Genomic DNA, 15,237 nt, shown 5'->3' on the forward strand with positions numbered 1-15,237 from the left:
TTGAAGTTCTTCCATTGCCTCAGGAGATAGTGGGACTTGGAATTGAGCTTGTATGTCCAAATCCTCAATAAAATCTCTGACTAAGATCTTATCATCCAAAGTAAAGGAGAAGAGGCGTGGAAATCTCTCTTTAACTGGGTTGGAGTAAGCATTGAGGATCCATGAATCATGCCAGAAGAGGGCAGTGTCACCTGAATTAAATATGACAGTTGAGTTTGCTCTATAAATATCATTGATTTTAATGATGTCTCTCCACCAAAAGGATCCACATTGAACTGTTGCATGCGGAACTAAACCTTTATAGTAGGTGTCCCAAATTAAGGAGAACCATGGAATATCCGCCTTGTTGTAGAATTTGTGGAGGTGCTTAGTGAGCAAAGCTTTATTCTGAATAGCTAGGTTAATGATACCCATGCCCCCCTTGTCCTTAGGTTTGCATACCATAGGCCAAGCTCCAAGGGACTGCTTTGGGGTTTCAGAATTTCCTCTCCACAAACACTGCCTCATAATTCTATCCAGCTATTTGATAATTGCAGCAGGCAGACTGAGACTACACAAAAAGTAGATTGGCATGTATGATAGAACTGATTGCAGCAATTGTAGCCTTGCTCCTTGTGATAGGAGGGAGGAACTAGCAGACAATCTCCTTTCCACCATGTCAACAACAGGGACTAGGTCTACAATTCTGGGCTTTGTGGTTCCCACTGGAAGCCCCAGATATGTAAAGGGCAAAGTACCCACTTGACACCCAAAAATTGCTGCAAGTCTGTTGGTTTCTTCAGGTGACACATTTATGGGCAGAATATAGGATTTGTGGAAGTTCACTTTCAAGCCAGTAGATTTATGGAAAGCAACCAACATATCCTTGAGAGCCAGCTGTTGAGTCTCATCAGCTTGCACAATGAGCAAAGTATCATCAGCATATTGGACAATTGGAAATTTAGTATCATTGGACGGGATGGGTCGAGCTAGCAGTCCATCATGGAGCATTTTATTAACCACAGTTTGTAATAAATCAGCAGCAATGACAAAGAGCAAAGGTGAAAGTGGATCTCCCTGCCTAACCCCTCTCTTGCAATTGAACTGTTTACCTGGCACTCCATTAAGAATAATAGAAGATGATCTAGATGACAAAAGTTCCTTAACCCAAGATATCCGTTTGTCATCAAAACCTTTGTGCTTTAACATCAACAATATAAGATCATGCTCAACAGTGTCAAAAGCCTTTGCAAAATCCAGTTTGAGTATCAAGATTGGTCTCTTTGATTGGTGGCATTGATGAATGTATTCCAGGCTCCAGGCAATGCAGTCCTAGATTGATCTAGACTTGAGAAAGCCATACTGGTTCTTATGGATACATGTGAGGATAAACTTTTGCAACCTGTTAGCTAAAAGTTTAGTTAAAAACTTTAGACAGATGTTTGTTAGGGAAATGGGTCTGAAATCGTTTGGCCCCTCTGGTGATAGGACTTTTGGGACTAGAGTAACCAAAGAACCATTAATACTCTACAGAGAGATCTTGCCATGAAAAAAGTTAGAGAAGAGCTTATAAAAGTCCTCCTTTATAATGTGCCATCACCTCTTGACAAACATTCCAGTAAAGCCATCAGGACCAGGTGCTCTGTCCAAAGGGAGTCCTTTCATTACTTCATTAATTTCCTCCTCAGTAAAAGGCCCAGATAAATCCTCTAGACCTGGTACAGGCTGAATGAGATCTCCCAGATCGAACTGCATATCAATTCCTTGAGCAATTCCCATTCTGTCTCTGTAAGAGCCCCACAATAATCTAGCCATTTCACTATGTGAAGACACTGTCAAACCATCCTCAGTCACTAGGGTGGAGATTGAATTTCTTCTAAACCTTTCTATTGCCATAGCTTGAAAAAATTTAGAATTTTCCTCTCCCACTTTAATCCACCTCATTGTACATCTTTGCTTCCAATAAATGTATTGCAAATGAAGAAGGTCCTCAAGATGAAATTTAACTAATTTTCTGAAGTTAAACTCAGGCCTGGTTAGAGGTCTCTAATCTTCCAAACTGTCAAAGGCCAGGATAACAGCATTGCAAGCTTGCATTAACAATTTTAACCTGGAGAGTCCAGTGTGCCATCTTTTGAGATCATACCTCAAACGTTTGAATTTTTCTGTCAAAACTACAGCTGCATTCTTCTTGTTAGTAGGAGCAGACCATGACTGTTGAACACAATCAAAAAACCCTGGCATATCAACCCAATAGTTTTCAAAACGAAACACTTTGGCTTTGGGGATAGATGTTGAAATAGAAACTACACAGGGCATGTGATCAGAGCTAGTTTTCGCCAAAGGATAAACCATAGTGTTAGGGAAATCCGTGGTCCAATTTACTGTGGTAAAAAACCAATCAAGCTGCTCAAGCAGTGGATTCTCCTGCATGTTTGACCAGGTAAACTGCCGCCCTTTCAAAGGTAATTCAAGCAAACCCAAGTGGCCAATTATTTCATTGAATATGAACATGTCATTAACATCTCCTCCAGGTTGGTTTCTGTTTTCAACAGATCTCATTAAATTGAAGACACCAAGAAATAACCATAGTTCATCCTGGGGTATGTTGATGTGATATAATCAATGGACAAAATTATCTCTTAGTTGGCCTTGACAAGGTCCATAGACATTAACCAGAGTCCACTTTTGATTGTTATGAACTGAGGAAAACTTAATTATAATACCAAAACTCTGAACCTCAACCAGAGTACCCATAAGTGCGGATGAACACCATAGTACCAAAATCCCACAAGAGGCTCCCACAGAAGGGGAGTAAGCAAAGTTATCAAAACGTTTAGGGCAAAATTTTCTAATGGAGCGCTGATCAAAATAGTCACGCTTGGTTTCTTGCAAACAGATGACAGAGCACTGACTCTCTTCAATTTTTGCTCTAACAGCCCTTTGACGAATTTCAGAGTTTAAGCCCCTAACATTCCAACACAGGACCTTCCAATCCTTGTCATGGTGTGCATTCATTGGAATACATAGTAATATGAAAGCGCACACACAATACTACATAATAGCATTGTGAATGATAATAACCAGCAACCATAATATAGCGCATCAGACCAAAAGTATCACCCACTGGCAGAATAGAAGTCTGAAGAAAAACATGCAAAAGCATAGTCATGGCAGTACAAGGGACTTGCCTCCCTATAATGGAGCAAAAGGTATCACTCAACATCAGGAACTGGTGGCACTGAAGAGGACTTGGGAGCAACCATAAGTTGCTCCACAGATAGCTTGTCCTGAGAAATTCCTAGGGAAGCTCCAAGTGCTTGCATGATAGATATTGGGGTTGGAGGAGGAGCATCAGATGCTGCATCTTGTGGTGCTTCATTGATAGGTTCAATTCTTGGCTTCTTGTCTCTCGATTGACGCAGAGGTTTGGGATTCACAGGTATGGCCGAAGTTGGTTTGAAACCCTGGAGCTTGGCAGCACTCCTGGTCATCCGGCGATCAGAGAAATCTGGCCTTGGAGCTACAATTTTTCTCTGATTCTTCTTATTTTGGCCAGAAGAAGTGAAGCTCATGCTAGCAGGGACTAGAGGCTGGATAGAGACATGGCTGTCAGAAACCACCTCCTGAAAAGATAGCTTACGAGCAACAGATTTGGGAGGAGGTGGCAAAGCCAAGGAAGTGCCTGTCTGCTGCATCTTGGGCCACTGGAAAAAGCCCCAAACTCTCAAAAGCCTGTGACCAAGATCTCTTGAGAAGAGATTGGATGTCCTCTAAAGCAAACTGCAACTGCTGAGGGATGGAGGCTGTCAGAAAGGTGGGCAGAAGAGAGATAAAAGATCTCAGCCAAATCATATCCGGAGGCAAAACATGTCCAAGCATTATGCGGGCAGCTCCAACAAAGAGTGGGGGCTGAAGAGAAGGCTGGTATGGAATAATAGCAAGCTGGTTTTCCTCCTGTGGCCCCTCGATATGTTGATCATCCTCATGCTGCAGTGGCATATCTGCTTGAATCTCATGCTCATTGGGAGGCTGAACCTGCTATTCTTGAACAAACTCCTGAGGCTGGGGGGGCTGCACATCCACCAACTGAGGCTGCAACAATACATGTTGATCTGGCTGCTCGGGTGGTTGAATGGGCCCAAGAACAGGCTGGGCTGGAAGTTCATTGAGGTCATCCACTACATGTGCCAGCGGCTGTGCTGGAGGCCCAAAGATGGGCTCATCCACAGGGCCCAAAAGGGGCCCATCAACTGCAGGGTTTTGCTGAGTGGAGTCGTTGGAGCCCAGGGAGGGGTTTAAAACCATAGAGTTCTGATCTTGTGGCATCTGCTGCTGGATTTTGTCTTTTTCATGCTGCTGATCATGTCCAGGTTGACCCCAGCCCTCCCCATGATCCTGCGGTGGCTGCTGTGGCTCATCAGGCTCAATTGGCTGGGGAACAACATTCCACCCAAGTGCAGGGTATGGTGGAAGAATCCAGAACTGTTTAACAGGTTGCAATTCACCTGGCATGGGGTGGGGATTGCCGTCAAAAGGCATTACATCCTCATCCTGGGGTAACTGCTCTGCAAAAGCCGCCATTAGAATGCTGCATGAAGCTGTCCAGGACACAATAGCACCTCCCACAGTTTCAAACTATCGAAAAACCACATCTCTTGGCACTAACACATTGTCAGGGAAGGAGGCGTAGACCATAGAACGAACCAAATGATCATCCCCTTCGTTCCAGTAGTGAAATTTCCCAAAAGTGCCAACTATCTCTGCCAAATTTTCTGTGTTGCGATAGTCAAGCGGAACTCCAATGAACATAAGCCAACCAGTGCGATGACCTTGCAGGGCCCTAGGACCTACTCCATCATCATGATTGATAAACCGCAGAAAGATTTCCTTGGCATGTTGATTGATACCAAGCGGCCATGGCGGATGATTGACTAGAGCACTACGTACTACTAGATCTTGCATCTGATAGAGACCAACACCTTGAAACCAGGTTTGAGTAGACAGTACCGGAAGCTGAAGCTCGTCGAGGATGAAGTCATGGACTTGCTGACGAAGATGAGGTACATCCTCAGGCAGCGGGATTGGCTCGACGATCCCAACCATGTAGGATTCATGGCGCCGGGGTGGAGTTCTTGCCGGGGTGTAGTTTGTGCGAGGGACATGATGCGGGCCAGCATCGACGATGTCGTGGCCAGCCAGGAGAAAATGCCGCAGATCAAGCTCATAGTTGGCCATGGTCGGGTGTGGAGGTGGAGTGGGGGCGGCGATGGCGATGAGAAATCGGCTGTCTACAGAGGAGGGGAATCCTTGGGTGTGGCAGAGGATCTTTGCATTGTTTGGGATCTTGAAGCGTCGGGAGGGGTTTGCTTGATGGCGCGAGGCTCAAGGTCGGTAGTTGGGGTTCGACCCTTGGGAACCCAAACTTTTAATTCGGGTGGTGACCGTGTACACCCTTTTTTAACGTGACCGAGCCGGAAACACCTGCGACAACGTGTGTTGTTCGTGCACTTATCCAAACTATGACCCATACCCAAGCAACGCGAGCAGTCCCAAACTTGTGCTACAAGTTCTTCTACAAGTTCATCTAGGCCCTGTAAATCACGAACCACCTCCAAAGGTGACCTGGTAGGTGATGTAGATGCATCTGTTACAATCCCAGGCCCAACCATAGTGGCAGGCGGCGTAGACAGCCCATCATCCTCAGATAGAATTAACAGATTTTGGGACGATCCTTCCAAACAAACCGTAACAGGAGAGATATCCGGGGAAAGGATCACACCGGCCCGATCATGATTGATAGTATCCTGTGGAAAGCGGATATCTGGTGAGACGGTCCCAACTGTATGGCCGGAGATGCTTCCGGCACCAAGGCCGCCAGCGGCGAGCTAACATAAATCTCACTAACCACAAGATTTACACCTAATAACTCTCGCGGATCAAGAGTATAACCAGCATCTTGCTAAACTATGGAAATATCCTCAGGTATAGCATTGTAACGATAACCACGACATGCATCATAATTGAGAAACGTGGCAAAATGCAAACTCTTGCGAGGATGAGAAGCATCCTTAGAACGCAAAGAGATTTAGGAGGTGCATGCATCATAGCAGCCATCCTCAAACGAGCTCTACGCTTGGATGGACTAACTAAGGTCTATTCTTCATGACATTCTTTTTTCCAAGATGCAAACTCTTTAACCCAATCCGGACCCCCAAAACCCCAGAGATGGAAATAGCATTTAAACATAGGGCAAACGTAGTTGCGTTGATTCAATATGAAAAAACCCACTGCTTTGCATGAAACATTAAATGAGAAGACACGATCATGTAGACATGATACCTTCAAAGATGAACAATATCCTCCAATTGCCGCCTCGAGCGCAAGCACAACATTATCCTCAATCAGGCGAAAGTTATGCCTTGCAAATGATACCACCATGGTGAAGTGGCCCGAATCATCAGAGTGGTGCACCGTACGATGTAGGGTGCGCCAGATCTCCTGAAACATGCCCATGCCCGAAGAAAATCCAAACCCAAGGTGATGAACGCGTGGACCGCCATCCAGATGGCCACCCAAGGGTGCAAACCAAGACTTCAGAGAGAATGAGCGAATGGGAGGTGGCTTTCCCCGGATAGATGCGGAGATCGCCGGAGGTGAGGGTGGCGGCTAGGGTTACGGTGATGGGAGGTGGGGGGAGCCATTTGTTGGTTCATCCTGGAACCATCGTCACCTCTATTGGTGTTGTGCTACTATTTAAATACTGTCATGAGAAAGTGGTATTGTCCTCGAGAAGTGCTTCATCTGTGTTGTTTTAATTATTTCCTTTCCTTTTTTTAAGCAAACAGGGATGCAGCATTTAGTTGTTCTCTTGCCTTTGCACAATTCTTCATATCAGAAGGAAGCAGTTGAAGGATGGTTACATTACTGCCCACAAGAACAAACTAACTTCAGCTCAGAAGGACTCACAGATCTCCATCTTTGTTGCTGTGATGTCCAATACAATGTTGTTTTATGATTCTTTCCGGTGAGTTCTATTTTTTTAAATGTGTGCTCTACATGGATCATGTAGGTTGCCTGTTTAAACTGTCAATTTTTCGTGGGAAACCACGGCCACCTATGGGGCCATGAGCCCCTTTTTGGTTCGGCGGGGGATGGGCACATTGCACAAAGAGCGGAGAAGCGTAACACAGCACGACAGAGATCACACAGGCAGTTTTACATAGGTTCGGGCCGCCGCAAGGCGTAAAACCCTACTCTTTCTTTGGTGGATTGATGGTGGATAATGGTGGAGAACGCGGTGCTCTTGCCCAGCAGGGTTGCCTCGGGGTGAGAGGGGCTACGCGCATATGAATATTGAGGGTCCGAATCTTTTCTACGGTTGCCATGGGCCTCCTTTTATAGATGAAGGGGTCACCACAGTGGCAAATCAGTCTTTACATACTGATTAGATAGCAAACAATGGTATCATACCTAACTTTGTAGGCGGACAGAGCACATTAAATGCGCCGCTCGGTGTCACATCACAGCGTGCCCGGCAAGCCCTACCGGACTGTTTTGCCAGCTTCGCGACTGCTTTCTTTGACATGTCTCAGGACGGGTGTCATATGGAGGTGTTTTCTGTAGGAAGTGGCTGCCATGTGGCAGGAAGCGGCCACTTAGTCACTTAGGGGCTTGACACTGCACTGATCGATGACTTGCGTCGCTGTGAGGTGCTGCGGTGGAGTAGTTTGCCTCCACAAGCCCCGGCAGGCCTGCCGGGACGATCTGGATGTCACATCCCTAGCTTCTCGTATTGCACTAGGCTAGCTTCATGTGTGCATCATGTTTGAATTTTTGCAGAAAATTGAAGTGGGGATTGCCTAAACCCTAGCATCAAAGGAATTCACTAGGTTCAACTAAAATATTCTCAGTGTTTCCAAATGGCTTTTAAAAATGTTCATCATTTCTGGAAAATGCTGGAAACAATAACCAGAGGTGCTGCACATTTTTCCATGACATATTTGGGCTCTGAATTAAATCATATAGTATTTGCATTTGGGCATCTAAATGCTATTAAATATTTTAAATGCTCAAATAATCATAGACTAAAATGTTTACTGTTGGATATATTCTAAACAGTAGCCCTGATTAGTTTCATGATTTTTGGAAATGCCCTGGCATTTTTAATAAAGCCCAGAACACAATTACAGAATTAGAAAACAGAAATAAAAGAAAAAGGACAGAAACCTACCCGCACCTACCTGGCCTGCTCCTGTAGCAGCCCAACTGGGCGAAGCCGGCCCAGCCCACTGGCCTCCCCCCTGTCGTCTTCCTCGCGACAAAAGGACGCCGGGTGTGTGGCCACCGTGCGCCAGCACGCGCCCGTGCCACCTCCACCTTGCCTGCGTGCCCCCTCGGCGGCCAGGACGACCCTGGAGTCGCCACGCAGCCCCCGACCGCTCTCTCACTCTCCCTCGGCTTCCTTCCCCTTCTCTGCTCTCTCCCCACCTCGCACCCAAACGCGTCAGAGAGCGCCGCCGCGGCCACAGCCACCCCCTCGCCCCTCCGACGTGCCCATGAGCTCCGTGCCGTCGTCCTCGTCACCTCTACCGAGCCAAGCAAGCCGGGAAGCACTGCAGTGACGCCATCATCATCATCTACACCGACGGGCGCCCGAGATCGCCGTCGTCAATCCGTCGCCTCCGACGCTTCCCCGAGCACGTTGACCTTCTCTACCGCATTCCTGTGAGCTCCTACACCTCCTCCCGTGGCCGCCCCCTCTGTTCCCGTCCTCTAACAGCAGCCCCGCCATGGCCGAGCACTCGCCTCCACCACCACGAAGCTCGCCGTTGCTAGTCACTCCTGCTAACCAAGCCAAGCACTTGGACGAGCTCCTGATGTCACGTAGATCTTACCCAGCACTCCAGTTCGCTCGCCCGCAAGCCGTAGCACCTCGCCGAGCACAGCCGATCTCCGGCCACCGCGAATGAGCTCACCGCCGTCAGCTCCGGTGCCCCCGTGACTAACCATTGGTACCAACGGACGCGGCACACTCCCAGCCTTCGAAAGCACCTTTCCGCGCGTCGATCCGACGCCAGACGATGATTCCCGAAGCCCTCCGCCCTGGCTTTTGGTCATCGGCGGCTAACCGCCGGTGGATTTGACCCAAACCCACCGAGTTTGACCTCCTCTGAGCCAATGACACGTGGGCCCCGCCCTATTTTAATTTTAGGTTAGTCAAAATATTAGTGCTAATTACCCTGTTAACCAGATGAGACACTGACATGTGGGCCCCGGTCTTAGGTTTGACCTAGACCGACCCCTGTTAACCTGCTGATGTCAGCATGATGTCATGCTGATGCAGTATTACATTTTCTGGATTTATTTTTAATCAGGAAATTCCAGAAAATAAACCGTAACTCCAAATGAAAAGATTTATGTATGAAAAATGATCAGAAAAATCCGGTCTATCCATCTGTACCATTTTCATGCATGTTAGAACAATTTATGGCTGCTGTTTAGGACAAATCATGTAAATGGCATTTGAATTTCCACATATGAAGTTTGAATTTGAACCTAAGGTTCAAACCAACTCCATTTAATATGTTGCTAGTTGCATTAGCCCAAATCACAGCATATTGACATGTCATGATCATGCATCATATTGTGCATTGCATTGATCGTGTTTCTTCTCTGTTTGCCGGTGTTGTTCCCCCTCGGTAGACGTGGTTCGACGATGAGTCCGTTGACACTAATGAAGACTCAATGCTATCTTCAGAAGTGCCAGGCAAGCAAAACCCCCTTGTTCATTCCGATACAATCCCACTCTCTCGCTCCTGCTCTCTTTTACTGCATTAGGACAACAGCGATTCAACTGTTACATGCTGCGGTAGTTGAACCCCTTTCCTCTGCATGACCTGTCATTGCCACAGTAAATAGATGAAACCCACTAGCATGAGTAGGAGTTGTTTGAGCCCTAATGTGCCTACTCATTCATGCTTGTTTGTCATGCCTGCTAATGCTTAGAGTTGTGTCAGGTCTGATTCATCGGGGATGATTTGGAAAGTTGTGAACATGTCCTGCGGTGTGAGAGCTAAGTGTGTGAACACGATTTGGTAAAGATAGCGGTGAGAGGCCATGTAGGAGTACATGGTGGGTTGTCTCATTGCAGCCGCCCTCAGGAACTGAGTTCTGTGTTTGTGATCCATGAACAGTTACTACCACACATTGGAATGCTTAAGTGCCCCTCTCGACTTATTAATCAACCTGATCTCTGTCCAGGAGTTGCAACTAGTTTCTCGTGTTTGTAGGTTGTGTTAGTAGTCTACCAAGTGGTACCCGGTACAGGTGGGCTTGGGACAGACTAGGCACTGTGGCACGGTGTACCAAGCATAGATCCATCCGTCGAGGTGGGCTTGGGAACCCTGCACACATCGTTTGGGGCCGTGAGCGACACCCCGGCCGGATCTCCTTGCGGATGGAACCCGAATAGGCGATAAACCTGGACTAGAGACTTGTGTGGTTAGTCAGGTCGTGGCCGACTCCCTCGCCAGGCATCCGCTTGAAGGTTACCGAGGTACACGACGTGTACATGGTGGTAAGTGGTGAGAGCATGTGTGAAGAAGTACACCCCTGCAGGGTTAACATCATCTATTCGGATAGCCGTGTCCGCGGTGAAGGACTTCTGGGTTGCCTATAACAGTTCATAGACAAGTGAAAGTGGATACTCTAAAATGCGCAAGATAAGCGTGAGTGCTATGGATGGCGTTCTCGTAGGGAGACGGGAGCGGATCCATAGTGGTGTATTGAAATGGTGAATATGTGGACTCGTGTGCGCCACCTGAAAAGAGTTACTTGCAATTGTAGCTTAGGATAGCCACCGAGTCAAAGCTAGCTTGCTACAGTTAAACTCCGCCACCCCCTTTGATACAGATGCATATGTAGATAGTTCTGATGTAAGTCTTGCTGGGTACAATTGTACTCACGTTTGCCCATTTTATGTTTTGCAGAGAGACGTCAGTCTCGCTAGTAGTTCCGTGTGGACTTCGATGTTTAGCTTGATACCTCAGCTACGATCTTGTGCCCTCAGCAGGATCTTGTAGATAGTCAGGCTTCGCAGCCTTTTCCTTTTGTAGATGTCTGTACCCAGACATGTTAAGCTTCCGCATGTGCTTGACTTGTATGCTCTGAATGTTGGGTCATGAGACCCATGTTTGTAATATCTGGCTCTTTGGAGCCTAATGAATAAATACTCTGAGTCGTAGAGTCTTGTTGTGATGCCATGTTGTATTTGCACATATCGAGCATATTGTGTGTATGATTGAAATGCTTGGTATGTGTGGGATTCGACAACCTAGTTGTTTATCCTTGGTAGCCTCTCTTATGGGGAAATGTAGTCTTGTGCTTCCATGAGCCATAGTAGTCCGCTACAGCCCGGTTCACCGGAGTCCTGCTAGCCCAGCACTACTGCTCCGGAACACTTGACTGGCCGGCATGTGATTCACTTCATTCCTGTGTCTGTCCCTTCGGGGAAATGTCACGCGGTGACATCCGGAGTCCTGCCTAGCCTGCTACAGCCCGGGTTCCCGGAGTCCTGTTAGCCCAGTGCTACAGCCCGGATTCGCACGCTGCTGACCGACATGCTCGATGTTGATTCATGTATGCCTGTCCCCGTAAGTTAGTGCCACTTTGGGTTCACGACTAGTCATGTCGGCCCGGGTTCTCTGTCATATGGATGCTAGCGACACTATCATATACGTGAGCCAAAAGGCGCAAACGGTCCCGGGCCATGGTAAGGCGACACCCGTGGGAATACCGTGCGTGAGGCTGCAAAGTGATATGAGGTGTTACCGGCTAGATCGATGTGACTTGGAATCGGGGTCCTGACACTGGAGGCTTGCTTCTGGGGTAACCCCAACCCCGCCAGGCTCGTCTACCCAGCAAGGGAGGTTTTTCCCTTAGTGACATCTTGTATCTCAGTCTTATCTTGGTCTTCTCGATCAGCTCTTTGATTCTTCAAAGAGGTGATCCCTTCGTGCTTGGTTTGATCTTGGGTGCTGCAAACTTGTCCTTAGGCCTATGCATAGTCTGGGCAACAGACCCAGGGTTTGTTGCACCGACAGGAGCCCCCAGGACTAGCCCGAACGCGCTGTCAGGCATCGTCGGGGTAGGCCCTAACCAGTGCATGGCAGGAGCATAGTGGTGGCTTGCCCTTTGGAGATATTTGCTTCTTCATTAACCTGAGCCCAGGTCAGTTTCTGGTTCCCCCGCGCGTCGCGTAACGCCAATTGCAGTGGGGCCACTCTTGTAATGGCCCGTGAATGACTTCAACACATGGGCGAGTAACTGCCAATTCACTCTTCCCACCACGCCCTTATCCTTAACCACGTATGTTGCATGCATCAAGTGGGGTAGGTAATGGAGGCGCGTGGTGCGAGAGAGCATCAAGGCAGGGGGCCGGCCTTCATGGATTGGTAGAGGTGGGCGGGATTACTCATTGAGGATCGACTCTCTGCCCCGATTCGCCTATAAAAGGAAGGGCGGGGTAGAGTGGAGGCATTCATCCTCATATCCCACCTCCTCCATCCTCAGCTTTCTGCTGGTTATGTTGAAAGGGAGAGCCTGGGGCCAGGCCCCGGGCCCTAGCTTGGGGTTGGCGATGTCGAATGCTTGTGCCGATGCTTGGGGAGTGAGAGAAGGGTATGGTCACGCCTTCGCTGGGGAAGGATTCCTTTCTCACCTTCAAGCGAGCATCAGGAGGGTGCGCGGGCGGCGCGGCGGTAGCACCAGAGGTGGCGACTTTGGTGTGTTCGTCGCTAGGCCGCTCGTGGCTTCAATTTTAGTGAGGGGCAATGCAAACGACACCACGTCGAGGCCTGTAATGGACGCGGGGCGTGTTAGTCGATTGTGGCCTATTCCTCCTCTTCCCGCGATGTCGGAGGGAGGTCATAGAGGTGGTTTGCCATCGGGGAAGGCGGTCCCTACCTCCCAGAGCACTGTCCGCCCGACGCATGGGAGAGCCCCTCGTCCTCATACATGCTTCCTTAATTGGCGGTGGCTCCTGATCTTCGGGCCGTCGGAGATGACCATGCTCTCTGTGGGGTGACCCGGAGTGCATGGCGCCCGATTTTGCTCTCTGTGATGGGAGCTTCGAGCGACAGCGGCACGGAAGATGGCGCCAACCCATGACACGTCAAGAATGGGGGCGACCGCTCCGATGAGCCATGTTTGCCTGCGACACGATTATCTCCATCTGGGCTTCTGGCAGCGTCACCATCGGCACCTGCCCTCCGGTTTCTTCCTCCTAGCCTAGGAACGGCGCCATCCTGATCCTGGGGAGGCGCCGAATCAAAGCCAGGCCTTCCCTCAGCCTTCTTCGTCTCTCCCTGTAGCTTCAAAGAAGGAGAGGAAAAAGTGAAGGCATCACGAGCATTTATATTTTTCCAATATTAAATCTGTAGGAACTTGCCAAATTTTAGTTCAAATTATGTAATTTCTTTAATCCATGTTTGTGTCTTGTAAGGTCTGTACTTGTTTGATCAGCATATTAATGGAAAAGATAAACCTTGCCAGGGACTCGTGCATGTACTATGTCCGTGCAGAGGTGGGATGCCTCTATACTTTAAAGTAAACAAGTTTCCCCCGACAGGATATCCTGCCGGTCCCCTCAGTCTTGTTCCCGCGGAGTGAGGCCTACCGGGCACAAATCGTGAAGAGGGACCAGCACCCTGCTAGTCCTTTCTCATCAAAGGCCACTGCGACCATCCTGACTGAAGCATCATTCAAGTCAAAGGATGGGAGCACCTAAGTTTCGAAAAGGCATCGAGGTTTTCTTACGCACAAGTGATAGAGGCAAAGGTGTCCCGTCTTCCGATGAGATGATGGATATCACTTCGGTGGAAGTCGACTTTGACGATCCGATAATGAATGTGCGAGGACGTCGCGCCTTAGCAACCGCTAAACCAACTCTGAGAGGTTATTGACCACGCCGGAGCACGATCAACCTGACCACGAAGGTATATTTCCTACAAGAAAACGAAGAACAAGAAAGAAACTATGATTACAATCTGGATATTGTGAATATAAGATGAACGCTTTATTGATCAAGGTGAGGTTCTGTGACATCTTGGTCTGGTTGTTGAACACAAACGAAGTACGCGAAGTTGCAGCTATGGTGAACTTTTAATCTAAACAAAACCCAAAGTATAAACGGCGCCCTAAGGGCTGTATATATGGAGGAAGAGGGGGGAATTTCGTGGCCCTTGAGGGAGGGGTCCGAAACCGACCCTAACTCTTGTTTCCCCACACATACGGACTCTAAAAACAGCCTATAATCAAGTATTTCGAAATTACATGGGCCTGGCCCAATAATAAGGTGACGCAGCATCTATAATAGCCTTTGGACGAAATTTGTGAAGTGGCATTTTGTATATTTCGTCCAAGACTTCATGCACTCATTACGGTGACTCCAAAGTCCTGAACTCGTCACTTCAAACTCCGTTCTTGTTTCCCTTGCGCATGCCATCATCTCCATGCTTGTTCTTGCTCCAATGTTCATCCTTCTCCAAGCTAGGCCCTTCATTTGTAAGCAAAGCAAATGTATCCAATTTAGGCAACATCATATTCTCATGAACATTAGAATCATTACCAAGAAACAAAAGTACCTGGTAATTTAATTGGCGTGCACGAGCTCTAGTAATTGGTCCAGTATGTATAGTAGCAGGGGCTCTGGGTGTAACAATGGTATTAATGTCCTCATCAACAAGTCTTTACTTACAAAACATGTATGGATAAGAGAAAGAACATATATGTTTGGCTTGCTGGAGATCGCAATGTAGGCTCGTCTTCTTATCTCCTCTTGGGGACCAAGTCCACGTTGGGAGCCTGCAGTTTATGCAGATGAAAATGATGCCATATGTGATCTTATCTACATGAACATGCAATGCTCATGATATGCTTATGCATGCATGCAACTTGTCGGGGGCCCCCAGTGCTTCATTTATTTCTCTGTTGCTCGGCGTCAGCGCTTGGCTTTGTACAAGGAGTTACATGCAACTGAGGAAAGACCTATACAAAAGGGTGGATGCCGGGCAGGGCCCGTCATCCGCGCCTTCCGGGTAGAACTTGCAGAGATGCTCAATATTCCATGAGTTTTGCAATTGAATGCCATCTGTCTCCAAGCATAGAGTTTTGTAGGACAGTAGCAATTTTCCCTCAAGTTGATGACCTAAGGTTTATCAATCCGTGGGAGGCGTAGGATGAAGATGGTCTCTCTCA

This window comes from Aegilops tauschii, chromosome 4 (genome assembly GCF_002575655.3).
Source record: "Aegilops tauschii subsp. strangulata cultivar AL8/78 chromosome 4, Aet v6.0, whole genome shotgun sequence".
NCBI lineage: Eukaryota > Viridiplantae > Streptophyta > Magnoliopsida > Poales > Poaceae > Aegilops > Aegilops tauschii.